General features: G+C 48.4%; 1 non-coding gene across 1 annotated transcript; it reads right to left on the bottom strand.

Annotated features, from left to right (window-relative positions):
- Window positions 1-718: 718 nt before the first annotated feature.
- On the bottom strand, window positions 719-792 carry TRNAR-UCU (transfer RNA arginine (anticodon UCU)). The gene has a single exon. It is a non-coding gene; the product is annotated as a tRNA-Arg (tRNA).
- Between the last annotated feature and the right edge of the window lie 15,972 nt (window positions 793-16,764).

The following is a 16,764-nucleotide window of genomic DNA, read 5'->3' as shown; positions in this document are numbered from 1 at the left end:
TAAATAACAGCTGCAGCAGCCTGGAAAAGCCCTCCAGCAGCCCCCACTGAAACCCATTCACCTACCGATCACAGCTGTGCTCACCTGCAGCTCCCCTCTGTCACTACTGATAGCAATGAGATAAACATATGAAGTTACATACTAATAACTTAGACCGTCTGTGAAAGAAAAACAAAGAGTCCGTTTGCTACTTAAGACGACGAACCCCCATGGGGACGTGGAGGTGGTTGCCAGCAAACACACATCTTCAAAGTAAAAACATGAAATATGGAAAGAATTTCCGTAAGGTGGAAATCCGGACTATAGACCTACATTTTTTTTGCCACACAGTTGAAAAAAATGACCACATTTATCACAGAAAGTATCAACAGAAGGCTCTAAACCACTGCCTAACCACCTGACTTCTACTGGAAAGCACGGTACTTTTCATAAGAAGGTATCAAAGATGGGACCCATAAGCAGCAGTACTGGGGGAACAAATGGGGTTAAAACACTTAGCTCTTCAGGACATACCAAAAGGAATGAGGAAAGGGGTATATGATGAAAGAGAGATGCCTTAGAAGGGGAGCACGTGACTGTTACATGCATCAGCTGTAGAGCAGGTGTCATGAAAAGTCATTATCTTCCCATTTGAAGCCCGCAGGGGTGTTATAAATGTAACGGATTGGGACCTATAAAGGAACATGCATTAAAAGAAAAGAGACACCTGCCTGGAGATCATCTCTGCCGGGACTCGAACCCGGAACCTCTGGATTAGAAGTCCAGCGCGCTCGTCCATTGCGCCACAGAGACCTCACCGTGAGTGCAGCATCGGCACCAGAAGTGAAAAATCCCGCACCCCCTGCATCACAGGAGGGGTCCCGGCACCCTGCTCTCACAGCATGGCACTGAGGCAGGGTGAAAACCCAGCGACCAGATCGATCTCCCTTGCAAATCGACATCTTTAGGCATCCTCTTCTTCCACAGGGATGGGTAATAATTCCGGGTATGATCTATATCTCGCTCGGCAGCAGGGATGCAGCAAAAACCTGGATGCAGGCTTGTGTCTGCGTCTCTGGCAACCTTTCTAGAGCATCTCTAGCTCGACTGAGGGCAGAGCTAAATCCTGGAGTAGAGTTAATTGCTACATCTCCCTTGGTATCATCACAGCATCCTCACTGCAGAAGCCAAGAGAGATAAAGATGAAAGAGGATTTAGCTTACAACACTGAACACTGACAATGATGAAGAAAGCTCTATTTGTCATGATGAAAAAATGCAGAAACCTGTGGCCTGAGCAGTGAAATAAAAGAAAAAGCAACTATCGTGTTTTTATTTTAAGCTGTCAATCAAGGGTTCAACATTTTTCTATGCGCATCTTCCAGTGGAAAAAAGACGACATTGAAACACCAGGAAATATCCTTCTACATTTGCTGGGCTATTGAACAATTGATCAAACTCCATTACATTATTCCTTGCTGTGAACAAACACATTTTGCATTTCTAAGCTGCATGAATTGGAGAGTACTGTTTACTCCCAAACATGCTCTTAATTAGGGACAAACATGAAGAGCGAGATGCTAACTGCAATACGATTTGCTTAGAAGAATGAACGCTACCCGAGACTGCAAGCTTTTACCTCAGGGTCGATGTGACTTAAGACCCAATCTAAGCCAGCTCTTACTGCCCGAGAACACCCCATACCAATGGTAAAACTACAGAAGATTTACCCTTCGATGGAACGAGGCATATAACCGCACCCAGAATCGCAACTGACCAGAATCTAGGATAAACATCACCGCCATCTGTACAGGTCATTGGTTTAGACCAATGAAGATCATCACACCACTGACCATACGTGTGTATCGCCTGCACAGGACAAGCACGTATTGATCCTGCGTGGGACAAGCACATACTGATTATGCAAGCAGCTGTAACAGATTCTTAACGTGAAAAATTTCACTGGTCTCTACAACTGTATTGTCACATATATAATCCCTGCTTTCCTCTGTATCTGTGTCCTCCATGCATTAGGCTGGGGCACCGCTACACATGTAGCTAAACTATAAAAGAATAAATTCCCTTGGTAATGCTATGCTAAGCATCCTTGCCTCCCTCCTCGGCTGGCAAAGTACTGACTTTTACACAGAATGGGCTACGAAGTCACATGGTGCTAATGAGGAGAGGCACAGCACTAACAACCTCAGCACACCGAGTGCAAAACCAAAGAATTTGATTTTCCTTTTACTGATGCTCTGTGGCTTTGGAAAGGTTTACAGTTGCCTTGACAAGTAAAATCCAACTAGAAGTGGTGGGAAAGAAGGGAGGGGTCTAACTTCTATCAGACAAAACCCTTCCTGCTGCAAGAGATACTCAGTAAATCGGTAAGCCTTGAATTAAATTACTCCATGAACCAACTGTAGTGCCAGTGTAGCACTGTAATCCCACCAGTACCTCAAGAAAACGCAAAGTCTAGAAAACATCTGTATCTACAGGGTGCACAAAGGCTGCGCTTAAAAAATGTTATATAATAAATCTTAGACAAAGTTATAAAGCAACAATACAGAAGGAAGAAAAAAAAATCAACACTGCCTGTGGCTGCACTATGCATATTCCTTGTGGGAGATGACACCAACTCTTTTAATATGGTTTTGGGAGGTTGCACCTCAAGAGCAATGACTATTTTGAAGTCATTAACAATTTCATCAGCAAGCAGAAAATCTGGAGATGAAATATCAAATTGCACAAATCTCAGAAGAATGACTGTGGCTTTATGGGCAGCCGCGGCCCAGGAGTCGGAGGGCGGATGGGTTTTGAGAGAACTCGCACTCCTCCCGACTGGAGCTGGAGTGGGGCTTGTTGCAGCTGTGCGACCTGCCTGCCTATGCTCTCATACGTCTTTGGGTAATACATAGCCCAGCAGCACACATGCTCAAATCTTTACTGGCCAAACAGTATTCGATATCTGGAAAAAAAGCCTGCTCCAATCAGCCCTAGTTGCACCAGAAGCTGGAAAGGTCTACGAGTTTGAGCAGGTCCTGGTGAAAACGACACATTTCTGACAGAGTGAAATGGGGAGAACCACCCGCTGCAGGGAAATGGCTGCGTCCCAGGCTGCACCCTCAAAGAGCACCCCCTGGTCAGCAGCACTGCTAGGAGTGCCACCAGAGCCTCTTGCCTTCTCCCCAGCCTCGTCCCAGCACACGCCCATGCTGGCACAAGCACGTGGCCACTGACCACATGGTAGCAAATGCTCCCCACCGAATGCTAGAAAGCAACATGCAACTTTCAAATCCTCAGGCCGCCTGCCAGGCATCTTTGTCCCTTCAGTAATTTGGCCAGTCTTCCGCGAGGTACTGACTGTCCCTCTGTTATCTCCGTATGCGACATACTTGCAAAGCAGAGACTGGACTGAGCAGCACAGATGCAGGTAAGTTACTTTTGCTGCTGGGGGATGCCAATACACCCATTTCTGGGGTAAGAGTTGACAGTGCAATTCAGTAAGCTGGGCAGCATGTTTTGAGACGAGAGCAATATCCCTCTTCAAATACAGAGAAGAAGGTGTTAATAATTATGAGTGTCCCCAGCACAGAGAAGTGGGATGGGAGTGGAAAAGCTGCAGGGGGTCCAAGCAAGGTGCAAATCGGCACCCAGCTCATCCCAGATCGCATTCTAGCATCAAATCATTTGCTGCAGATGGGAAAAACGTGAGCCATGGGCAAGGATGCAGTGGACACAATGAACCAAGACAATTTACTACCCTATAAACAACTGGGAAAGTCCTTTTGCAAGACAAAGAAAGACCTAAGTGGGAATATGACTGCTGAAGCATGTCTTACTTGAGCAATAAGATACCACCTCATATCCAGTTGCTCTAGGGTAGCATTGTCAGTGATGGGAGATTCAAAAATCTCTTTGCACACCTAAATAAAAAGCAACAGAAAATCCATACCAGAGCTAGGACTGTTTTGCGGTATCCATGGCTACAGGTTTTGTAGCAAACTTAACTACCCTATTACCTAATAAAACCTTCTTCAAGAGTCACCGAAGAGCCAGTCCCACCAAGCTAAGGATAAAGCTTTAGAAGCTGTATGCTTGCAGACCACGAAGCCCATTAACCCATGTACCCACAATGGGGAAGAGTTTTCCTCAAATCCTTACAATTTGAAAGGTATATTCTTGTCTTTTTCCTAAACTTGTAATCCCTTCTCTCTTGCTTTTTCTTCTTTTGCCAGCCACATCAGAAGCGCTCAAAACGCAGGCTTGCACTTGATCCGACCACCACATCACAAACATCTTCAAACCCTCCAGCGCCTTTCTGAGCCTCACGCTGTCTGCAGGACGGTGACTGGGCTCATCTAAAAGATGTTCATCAGTGACTCCTGCATTTTGCTCCCCCTGATAATTCACATGTCATCCTGAGACACAAAGCTGGTTTCAGAAGCTTTTGCCTTCGGTGCATGGGCTGGCATTGGTGGCTGTACTGTAGCTTGCTGAGCAAGGGCACAACTCAGCAAGTCTACAAGTTAAAGCTTATGGTTGAATTACACCGGATGCTCTTTTAAAAAGCAGCTCAACTGTCACCTTAGTATCTAAGATATACACAACTGTTTGATTTGCATTTTGCTGGTGTTAATCCCCACAGGAGTTATTTTTGCATCCCAAATAAGATAAATGAAGCAAGAGGGCATGACTAGCTCCTGTCGGGAAGCCGAAGAGGTAACCACCAGGGGAAAAAGAAGAGACAGAGGAGATGACATTTCTGGGGAGCAGGTTGGATCCCATCCACAAAGTGGAAAATCAAAACTGACGCTGGCCCACACGAAGGCCCGAGCAAAGATACCTATGGCCTATACTTGTAATTGCTGTTGTGAAAATCATTGCAGGACTGAGACCGATGTCACAAAGTAGAGCATAAACACAGACTAAAAGATGCCAAGACAGTGACAGAAAAGGAAGATCCCAGTAGAAACTCCAAATCTAATACCCTGTGCTTACAGAGCACCGATTTAAAAGTTGTGGACCAGAGCATCCCCCTTTAGCCTGTATGATGGATGGAACAAAGCGGCTTGGCTGAGACCGGGCACTGGAAATTAGGAGCATTACCTGGGTCTCCCTTGTCACGTCACCACCCACTGCAGCGCATCCCCAGTGGGGATCTCGAACAAGCAGCCAGGAGGTGTCTGGCACAGATGGATTTACCCAAGAGGTTGAGAACATGTCATCAGCTGGGATCCTCAAAATGGCTACAGAAGGGAGGGATGGCCCAGGATGGGTATCCAAGACAGACCATGTGCCCAGCTCAGGGCAGTGCAGAGGAAACACTGTCCTCTATCTGGCATACCCAGAATGGCTGAGGTCCAGCCTGGCAGCACCTGGGGTGGCCAAGGTCAACTTTGCTGCCATCTTAGCAGGGGCCAGAGACCATGCCCTTGGTCATCCACACCGCCAGCTCTACTGACAATGAGATCTGGTTGGCACCCCATCCCTACTCTTGTGGCTCTCACTTGAGCACTGGGAATGAAGCCAATGCTGAACTCTGAAGCGAAGCCATCTGCAAAGCAGTGAACAGCCTGTGCAGAGCTCAACAGCCATTGGAGACACTACCCCACATCAGCAGACGGAGATCAAGTCAGGAACTGGGCAAAAGACCCCTTCATCACAGCTGTGCAGTTGGTGGCACCACAGTCCTATGAACAGAGGAGATAGAACCTTCCAGACCCTGGGCCTGGAAAATTCTACAGCATAAAAAAAACAAGGATAAAATCCTCCTCCCCACACCCTAGAAGGACTTTCCAAAACTTAGTATTATACTACGCTATTGGTGGCAATATCAAAAACATGCTACTTGGGCACACACTTAAGCAGGGAGGATACTGTGGCCCCAGTGTTCCTCAGCCTGCAAAACAGATGCATCACAGGGGATCTGAACTAGCAGAGACCGTGACAACGCACGTTTAGAATCACTCACAGTCTGCTAGAAAGCAGGTTAGGCGCAGTCCCATCGTTACCCATGCACACACGTACGATTATAGACACATAACCAAATTTCACGTGCAAGTTTCATCAGCAAGATGGTGTTTCTAAGAAATCTCTGCCCCAGTCTATAGCAACAATACTTTGATTTGAAGCATCCAGAAGGCAAAACCAGTCCCTCTTTCTTCACTCTTTACAGCAAACCAGCATTAGCAATCTGCACATGAAACCCAGACAGCTTTTAGATGTGATGGAGTTTGATGTCTCCAGCGGGACAGAGCCATTCATGATGCATATATTCAGGGCAGATTTTAGGGTCAATGGACTGGAAGGTCTCCTTTCTTCCAAGGAGTAACAATCCACCTAATTCTAACAAAGCATCATGTATTTTCACTTAAAAAAAAAAAAAAAAAAAAAAGTATTTTACCCCTAAAATTACTTACTTAGCTGCAAACTGCCATCCTCCCCCAGTGCTATGCTTCACTCCTTGCGGTGAAGGCATGGTGCCTCAGTTTACCGTGGATACCTGGCCGTGTGGCGCAGCACGGGCACAACCCGCCCGATTTCTCTACATGCAGCTGATAGCTCAGAGCCACTCCCAGAGCCCAGCACGGCCGCGACACCCACCCAGCACCCCCCGCACCAGAGCGGGCAGCGCTGTGCCACCTGCTCGCCCGGGCTCTGCCAAGTCCCTTCCACCCCCACGCTCTTTCTAATTTCAAAGTTTCGGGCTTTGTCTCTTTTGTCAAACAAACAAACAAACAAAAACCACCCAAACAAAACAAACCCCGCCAAACAACAACAACAGAAACCCCACCACTCGGGATTTTTCTGGTAACCCAGATCCTGTCTAGCACTTACGCTTGTCCCTCAGCCTGACGTGTTCGCCTCTGCGGGAACTGCAGCCACCTCTGCTGCTCCCAGGTCTTGCCTCCAGGTCTCTTTTCCTTCCAGCAACTTGGTGTTTGCTCGCTGCCTGCGTCCCTCCACACCCCCGGGACACCCTTCGCCCAGCTCGGCTGCCCCCGCATCAGCCCCCGCCGCACCGGCGCAGGCCGAGGCTCCCGGGGCCGGGCGCGGGCCCCCCCGGGCGCTTTCCCGCACCTCAGGCCACGCACAAAGCCCCGGCCTTTGCTGCGGGGGCTCCCGCCGCGCACCCGCGGCTCCGGCCCTCCCCTCTCGCTCCAACTTTGCCCAGCTCTGTCTCCCTGGTCCCCGGCCGGGCTCGCTTCTCCCCGGATTCCTCCCCCCCTCCCCGCGCTCCCTTTGTCCCCGCTCGGACTGCCCTTTCCGCCCAGGGCGGCCGGAGTTTCCATGGGAATGGAGGCGGTGGCGGGGGCTCCGCGGCGGGGAAGAGCTAGAGGGGAAGGGCAGGGCAGGGCGGCGGGGAAGGGCCGCGGCCGGGGTCTCGGCAGGCGGGCAGCCCCCTCCAAGGCGATTTACTCCCTGGGACGTGTTTGTTGGGGTTTTGTCCGCCTCCGCTGGAAGGGAAGAGCAGCAGAGACAAGCAGAACAGAACAGGGGAAGTCGCCGTCCCCAGCGCGGCGGGCAGAGGCGCGGAGGAGCGGAGCCCCCGCGGCAGAGCTGCTCTGGGCCCACAGGCTCCAGGGAAAGCAGCGACTGGCCCTGCCTGACGTGTTCGCCGTGCAGATGCTCAACAGACAGGTGGATGGGGCGTAACAAGAAGCAAAATGCGTAAGCGGTGCCCTCTGCTACAGCCATCAGCTGGGGTTTTGCTTTAATTCTTGGTTCTTGCATTATTCGCTCTTCTTTCCTTGACGAACAGAAGAATAAAAATGAAGAGGTATCTAACACAAAGGGGAGGTAAAAGGGGGGTGGGGGGATGGTTCTCTAAGGAGGTTTAGTCAAACAGCAGGACCAAACTGTGGCTGTCACCTGGCATCACTGAGCTCTCCCTAAGCAGAAAGGACCAAGTGGCCATGTCTCATCTTCACAGCCCTTATCCCTCTTCGCATTACAACCCTCTCAAATCCGTCTGCAAACAGTTCCTCTGCCTCTGTACCCGGGACTCTGGGAGTCCTGCCCTTCCTCCTCTTCCTCACAGAAAAGTTCCTTTACTTTAGAGGCCAACATGAAAATAAAATGTATATGCACATCTCTATCCAGGTAGAATAAGAGAGTTACAGAAAAGTCTTCCATTTTCAATAGAAATGAGAAAGAGAAAATTTTTAAATGGACCAGAAAGGAGCAGCGATTTCTGCTCTGTGTGATGCTCTTACACCAGAGGATGGTGAAGATGAAAAAAAAATTTTTTTTTCTTCACCCAGCACAAGCAAAGACAGTGTCAAGGATGCTCCTGAGGCCAAACAGGTTTTTGTCAGCATGTACAGATCAATCACATCCAAGATGTAATAAATAATTGGCCAACAGAACATGAAGAGAATTCAAGTTTCACTAATTCCTGAGACATTAAAAAGCAAAGAGGAAAGCTTATAAGAAAAGCCACTATTTCTGGAGACTTAATAGGATTCTCAGTCACAAGCCAGTCCATATCACACCTCACATGCAAATTGACTATAACTAGGGATAATCTTTACCGGGTTCTGAGTTTGTTTATAAAGGTGATTAACTCCGTATTTTTCCTTCTCTCTCTTACAGCCTGTTCACATCAGCTGCTTTTCATCGACTTGCGTGTAACAGCCCTGTTCTCTGCCCCACTCCTTTAGCTCTCCACTCACACACACGTGCTCCTCAGAGGGAGGCACTGATATAGCAGGGGAAATCTGAATTAGAAGCCTTGTTACAGCAAGGCTACATGCTGTAACAAGGCTTTTAATCTGGAAATGCATGTCATTCATATCAAGACACTAGAATGCATCGCGTAAAAATGAAACAAAGAGTAATTATAAATAGAAGATCATTGATTTAACAGTTATATCAACACTTCACAGTGGTTAATATTAATCTTTTAAGATTTAACTTTTCTATCAGCTATTCAAATGTAAAACCTGACTAACCACGTATAAGGTGTGCAGAGGGCATGAAAGCTGCAGGGTAGGGGGTAGCAGAGAGGATGGACCCTGAGGTGGGTCACTCTGTGTACTGGTAAACTCAAAACAGTTTGTTTCAATATGGGAAAATACAAGGATCGGTGCACAGGGTTTGTTGTTTCTAGTATGCATACAAGGGACTATATATTACCTTCCACAGGTGCTCCCCATGTAAAACAGTTTTAAAAAAATTAATAAATAAATAAAACCGGAAGTGTTCACTACCAAAATTTACTGCAACTAGACCCTCATAATATGAGCAATAGAAATTCCTCTATGTAGTTCATTAATGTTAATAATTCTGTGCAAGGCACACTCAGCCCAGTGTCTCACTGCCGCCAACAGCTGCTGAAAAAAGGCTATAAATCCCAGTAAGTGTGGAGTGCCATTTCTCCAACTGGTTTTTAGGCACCTTCTGAGTCAGTAGGTGCATTTTTGCAATTTTTTTTAAGGTTTTTTCTTTCTTTAATGTTCCCAGTCACTATGGGGAATTTTTAACATTCAGTGTAGCAAGGACCAGCTGTCCTAATGCCCAGCCTTTTCCCTTCCATTCCCACATCCTCCCATCTTAGAGTCTCACCTCACCTTAGGCTCAATCTTCCAATGGCTCACATCACCAGCTATGGCCAGGTAGCTCCATCCTGCCATGAAAGGGCTCACAAGTGACTCCTACCAGCACTTTCCCAGGAGCATGGAAAAAAAGAATGGGATGGAAGAAGCTGTTTATCGACTGAGTCAGCCCAGCTGCAGCAGTGCCTTCCCACATCAGACTCGGCACCCTCGCAGTTAATAGTAGTTAAAAGCCAGGCAAGGAGCACCTGCTTTGAGTGAGGTTGGGCTAGATGATCTATGGTGATGCTATGAAAGGTTTGATGTCAGGCTGGGAGATGCATCTCGAGGAGAGAGGAGGACCAAAACCCAGGGCAAAGCCGTGTGGCTCATCCCATCCTTTTCCTAGGAGAAGCACCTACCTGCTGTTTCCCTAAGGAGCATCTGCAGCTCAGCAACTTCCCAAGCCTGACGGCTCACTTTGAGTGCATCTGTTGCAGTAACAGAGAGAGCATGAAAAATTCCTGTGCCCTCCACATGAACTGAATGCTTCTGTTGAGTCCCAAATTGTTCTGTGGCCAGGTCCCAGGAGACTAATGTCTCTGCCTGCCAAAGTCTTCATTTCCAAATACCAGGAAACCAGGGGGGAGCAACATGGATGCAAGTATAGCAGAAGGATGACTGAAGGCAACTGCCAAAAAGGAATCGAGGGTGGCCATCAGATTTCCAAGGATGGAGAAAGCAACAGGGAGATGCACTGGTAGTAGTGGCAACACACTGACAACTCTTCACATGGGTTTCACCTGTGAAACTCATTGCTGCAGGACAGCAGTTGGCCCAAAGATCTTCAGGAGGTTGAAACAAGCCCTGGGCATTCATCTGGCTAGCAGAAATAGACACAGCCCTCCTGATGCTGAACAGGAACGTCAGGATTGCTTTCTCCTCTCATCCAGAGAGGACAAAGATCCCTACATAGAAGCTGGGATCCCAGACCTGGCAAATTAAATTACTCTGGAGGACACCAACTTCAGAAAAAAGGTGTTTAAATACTGACGCTAAAAAGACTGGAAAGAGGGTGCTCACAGGTCTCCAGAAGCTCTTGTGGCAGAACCGGAGGGTGCTCCCCACCAATGCCCTGACAGGACTCATGGGTGGACAAGAGGCCACAAGAGTGGGCACAGGTGCTGGGTGCCCCCTCTGCCAGGTCTCCATTTTACTGGGGCTCTGTCCTTTCTGCTGCTGGTGGCAAGGACCTCTACAGATGATGCTGTATCAGAAGAGGAGGAACTGCTCTTTTGCACCCCTTTTACTTTTCCTGGCACACACAAGCCATGTTGGGGGAAGAGTCTTTGGAGGTGCACAACCCAACCTCCCGTTCAGGGCTGGGCTCCCACAGGTACTAGATCGTATTGTGCGATGCTCTGACCATAAAGAGCTTTATGGCGAGTCTCAACCACATTTATTCCCTTATGCTGTGCTTAGTTGTTCTGTTCCCATATATGCCCACTTGGTGCCACTGTTACTCCATGTTTCTCCTTAATAGCAAAGCAGCAGGTGTGAGAACCCGTAGTAGAGCAGGAGAAAAAAGTCCACAGCAAGCCAAATGGAAGGAAGATTAGGAAAATAAAATAGGGTTGTCACAAGATCCGTGGAGACATTTACTGCAAAGTTTTACCACAACGAGAATGTTTCTTCACGCAATGGAGAGGCAGAGGGGTGCTGGTCCTCCAGCTAACCTTTCCAGCCATGGGAGCTCAACCGCTAAAACAACATCAGATCTAACTACTCCATCAGCTGTTCAGGGTATCCTCAGAGTGCTTGGACACCCTGGGGACAGGCAGCTGGGGGCTGAGCAAAAACTGGCACTCTCCAAGGTAGCTCAGGCAGGGACTGAGCTGAAATGGGACTCCTGGGCCCATGGGCAAATGGTGTGGGTGAGGCTGGCCAGGGCCATTAAGGCCTGTTAGTGCCTTCGAGGCCACTGCCATCAGTGTGGGACAAAAAGCAAGATCAACTGGCACCTCCAGGCCCTTTTATCTAAGCTAAGCGTGATATGAGTATCCACAAAGTCATGTGCTACCAACTTCTGCCTTCACATTTGCAGACCAAGGACCTTACTGGGCCATTCCTTCAATCAAAATGAAGGGATTGTCCCCACACCTTGTTGCAGAGGTACCCTCTGATCTGCTCAAAATGGTGCGTATTAAAGAAAGGGGACTGAGCAAGGCTTTGGGCTCAGGAGCTGGTACTTTGGCTCAGGTTCTGGTAGGTTCAGAAGCAAAATGATGAGGCTTACCTCCTTAGCCAGGGGCAAGCTGGATCAGGCAGCTGAAGAAGTCCAGAGACGGTGCAGCATAGGTAAAGGTGCTTCCTGCCTGCATAGTTCAACACTGCAGTAAGGTAGGGGTTTCACAGATGGCATCTCTGAAACCCTTTTTTGGGCCAGTTTACAGAAGATCTTCAACTGTGCAGGGAGCGGGTGGAAACTGCCCCTGCGACAGTCCTGCAGAGGCAAGCAAAGTTTATCCACAAGCAGCAGTCATTCCCCAGGGTCTTGGAGGATGTGCACCCGTTTGATCCCTTGCTCTTCACCGTCCCTTGTATTCCCCAAGTCCAGCATGAACATTGTAGGGGAAGGTCAGCGTGAGTTAGGATTTGCTGTACCCTGTAGCCTGATAGAAGCAAGGTTCTGTGTCCCAGGTTGTGTCAGGGGTGAGACCGAGCATGTGCAGCCAACAGGCACATACAGAACCACACACACAGCCAGCCACAGTAATCAACCCAGGCAGAAAACACAGTACTCCACAAACAGCACTGATGGCCTTGTGCTGTTCCTCTCTCCAGCTGATTAGGATGAAAGCCCATTAGTGGAAAATACATATACATATAAACATGTAGATCCTTTTAGTAACTTACGATGTAAATAAAACCTAAAAGAAGCTTGTGCATATAGTATGCCAACATAGTTCCCTTTATCAGACAAACTAGCACCATCTCATAACAGCAGGTGAAGCTGAACATGCAATCATATCATTGTTATAATTATATGCTTAATATTAGCAGATGCTTTTTGGGATCTTGCCTAGTTAATGTGGCAATTGAACAAATAGAAACACCGTAACAGGATGAATAAACATGAGCAACGTCTGTAGTGGCATGAAGTAACAGGGGTGAAGCACCTCTTTGTTGATAAGGTCTCAGCAGCAGCCCCAGGTCCAGACTTGACTCCACAGCAGGAACTGGCACGGTCAGTGCATGCACAGATGTGAAGGAGTCCAAATCCTCACAAGGCATTGTCCTGATCAGCAGCTTTTAACAGGCTGGACCAATATTTGCCAGCCCCAGTTCAGTGGAAAGGGGAATGATCTCCACACAGGCCTTCAAAACTGCCACCTGGACTTCACATGGTTCCTCTTTCACTGTGAATGTAAGATGACATTATTCTGCTTCTTCCTAAATACACAACTTCAACCCATCTAAGATTTTCTAGACCTTTAACAACAGTTTTAGCATCTGCAACCAGTGAGATATGCAATGCCACTTCAAGGATTCCTTTTCTTTTTGATATATGTATCTGTATAAAAACCATTCGCACCGCTAGCTCTGCTGGGTTGTATAGCTTTTCATTGGTATTTGAGCTTCCTAAACAGCAAGCCATATTTCAAAGCTTATTAATAGCTACTGCTGCCAAACTCTCCTTCCCCCATTTTGAAGAATATATGAATGCTGCTTCCCTTGCAACCCTATTGTATGGTTTGTGACTGCAGTTCTCCTGAACCACACATAAAATGTTGTGACAGTTTGCATCATCTCTGCACAGCTAATAAATCTGGTTTTAATTGTTATGAGCTGCCTCTATCTCTGTGAGTTACAAAGGTCCGTGAAAGATCAGGGCAACCAAGGAATTGACCGTTTAGCAAGCAGTCAGCCTCACCTGCTGAGCATACAGTACATCCAGTCGGACTAAGGGATGCACCAATAAAAGACCTACAAGCTAGGTTAGGACAAAGCTAGTGCATTTACTAATGTTGATTTCTAAAGGCATTGCAAGCAATTGCACCTGCTGACCTCAGAGGTCTGTGCCAACTCAATATTATGCTCCTTGTCTGCAAACTCAAGGAGTTTGGGGAAAGTGTGCTCTGGATGTGATAATCAAGCCCTGGTGACAGCTCAATTTATCGCTGGGCGAGTTTCAGCATTTTGACTCAGGAGAACATTCCCCCTTGTCATTGCTTGCTTTTTACTCCCAATGAAAAATCTCTGATGAGATTCACAGCAACAGCTCTCTTTGCATTCCTGGCGCACACTCAGCTAGCCAAGCAAGTCTGTAAATAATTGAGCACCCGTCATTCCCTTTGCAGTCCCCACCAGTGCCAGCTTAGTTTGCTCTCAACAGCAAATATTTAGTGAGGTAATCAATCCAAAAAAATCTTAATTTGGATAAGAAAATTAAATGCTTTTCCCAGATCTTGTATCTGATTATCTCTGGCATCCGTTCTGCCTTTCTTAGATGGCCTCTCTCAGGGTAGGTGCAGTACCAGGAGATAATCATGGAGGATCATAGAAGCAGTTCAATTAGCTGCAGCTAATGCTTCTTATTAGCATTTTGCTGGAGCTTGTGGAGTTTTTCAGCTGAAACAGACAAACAAGCTCAAATATTCACATACGAAAGCTCAGACAAAAACTGAAACAAAGGAACAGGCAGAATGTCAGGAAAACCACAGAACAGCACGAGCAGCAGGGGCTGGCTGCAAACATGGGTGATATCATTGCACAGCTCTCGGGACATGGATGCGATGCCTAGGCTTTGGGAGCTTCAGCTTCTGGACAGAAGCACATTGGGTCATGGGGCACAGGTGAAGCCTGCTGTCATAAGGGAGCAAGTCCTAACAGCAGATCAGACATCCAACAGGACATAAGATGTTCTTGAAGGATCTGGGGGAAACCGAGTGGCTACTGTGGTGCAGTGGCTACTGTGGTCAGGCACCCAAACTGGTCCCCTGCTGTTCTGTACAAGGTTAGCACCTCTTTTAGAAACATGAGCTCAGATGAGGATGCTCCATTTTGGATACCCACCTCCCACTCTTGAGTCCTTGGCCATCACAGACTCCACATTAGCTAATTGAACCTGATCTTCTCCTACAGTGGGTGGTTCTTCACTCTCCCAGTCCCCAGCTTTGCCTTCTGCAACTTGGGTGGTGCAGCTGGAGCACTTGTCCGTGAAGACTGAAGCAAAAGAGTCATTCAGTACCTCAGCGTTCTCAATAGCCTGGGTAAATGGGTGTCTCATTTCCTTCTGGAGAGGGACCACACTTTCCTTAGTCTTCTGTCCTGTCTGCTCAACAGGCCTGTCCCAGGGAAGGTGGGGTGTGGATCCAGGAACCAACCTCCTTCTCCAACTCCCACGTACCCCTCAACCTACTCCCCTTCTCCTGGGGCTCTGCCACTAAGCTGAAGAGTTCCTCTGCCCGGGCACACCTCCCACAGTTCTGCTCACTGCTGCCAGCCAGCACCGGTGTAGGAGTAGAGCACAGACTGCGGCCCGGGGATTAGCACAGTCCCCCTGGAGCTGTCTGCAAAACTGCAGACATAGCCTTCTGCTGGGTAGGGGCCCAGGCTCCCCAATTGGACCAGCAGAGCTACAGGCGATGCCGCTGCGCCCTGCACCAGAGCCGCTCGCCACGGCTCGCCCACCATTAGATTTCCCACCGTTAGATCTCCCGCTGTTAGATCTCATGCCAGTTTAGATCGTCTGCCATTTCAGATCTCCCACCGTTAGATTTCCCGCTGGTTTAGGTTGCCTGCCGTTACGTCTCCCACCATTCGTTGTTACGTCTCTCTCCCGCCGTTACGTCTCTCTCCCGCCGTTTTACGTCTCCCACTGTTTTACGTCTCCCACCGTTACGTCTCCGGCTGTTGCCATTGGCCCCACCCAGGTCTCGTCAGCCGCTCTCACGAGAGCTGCAGCTCACAGCTGCTGCCCCAGCGCGGGGGGTGCCCCCCAGCAGTCGGGAGCAGCGCTGCCGGAAGCTGCCTCAGGGCCAGAGGGTGGCCGCTGCCTGGGACGCAGCATTTCACGGAAAACTGCCGGTTTTCCTGTGCACGGGGAGAGCTGTGTTTGGACATCTCCATTGGCGAGCGCAGTCCCAGCCCACAGGACGGGCCTGTGAGTTCTCCCCACCACCAGGACAGCACGTCACAAAGATGGATGAGTCTGAAACCCGACTGGCCATTTCAGAGAGGAAGCAATGCTTCACCTTTGTGGTATGGGTAGAGACCTCACAGTCAGCTCACAGTCCTCTTCAGCAGAAATATCAGGGCATCTTCTAGGAAGCAGGTTCCCAGTCTCCTCAATCCTCATGGACAGCCCAGCATCACACCTTTTCTTGGTACTGCATCACTAAGCACCTTTGCCAAGCCTTTAGTGATGGCATTAAGGCAAATCAGTGTCCTGCTACTTTGAAAGACTTTGCTCAGTAAATGAGGGAGCAGCTGTGAAGGAAAGCACAAAGGCAGGATGAGATACCAAGAGTGGGAACAGCCAGAGCTGAGCACAGCATGTCAAATCAGCAACAGGAGAATTGATAAACCCCATAATAATGGACAAATTAGCCAGTACTTTGAACAGTTATGATAAAACAGGGGAGAACCAAGTAGCTTCAGAGGACAACAGCAAAAAGCTGCAGCAAAAAACAGGTTATTATGGGCAGGAAGGGTTGACTGCACTAGGGAGCTTATGTCCTGGGATGAGGAGGAGGCTAGACACACATCCAGCTGTGCATGGTAGATCTACAAGTATCTTCCACTGGAGCAAGTACCATTTTCCCAGGAACAATTGAGGTGTTTCTGACTGAGGTGAAACTTGAGGTATCCAAATTGATACCATGAGGTATCATGGCAATGCCCAGTTACTCCTTTAGCTCATGACAAGGTCTCTGTGGCTGCTGGCTGCTCCACCACTCTGGCCTCATGGGCTCCTCCTTGACCTTGTCGGGCAACATCTCAGATAAATTTGTAGCACGAGCAGCTCTAGGTCTCCCAATGGCTCTGGGATCCTGAAAACTTGCAAAAGTTCCTGTCTGCTTTGTCCTGCAGGAATATGAAGGTGTTTTGAGCACTCTCATCACTTCCAAGGATTAACCGTCTCTTGGAGACAGACTTTTTTGTTCAGAATGGATTAAAAGGATAAAGTCTGAGAGTAACATGGGCTGAGCACCTCCTTCAGAGACTCTTACATCATACTCAGTCAT

This window comes from Athene noctua, chromosome 29, assembly GCF_965140245.1.
Source record: "Athene noctua chromosome 29, bAthNoc1.hap1.1, whole genome shotgun sequence".
In the NCBI taxonomy this organism is placed as follows: Eukaryota; Metazoa; Chordata; class Aves; order Strigiformes; family Strigidae; genus Athene; species Athene noctua.
This window is presented reverse-complemented; position numbering and strand designations above follow the sequence as displayed.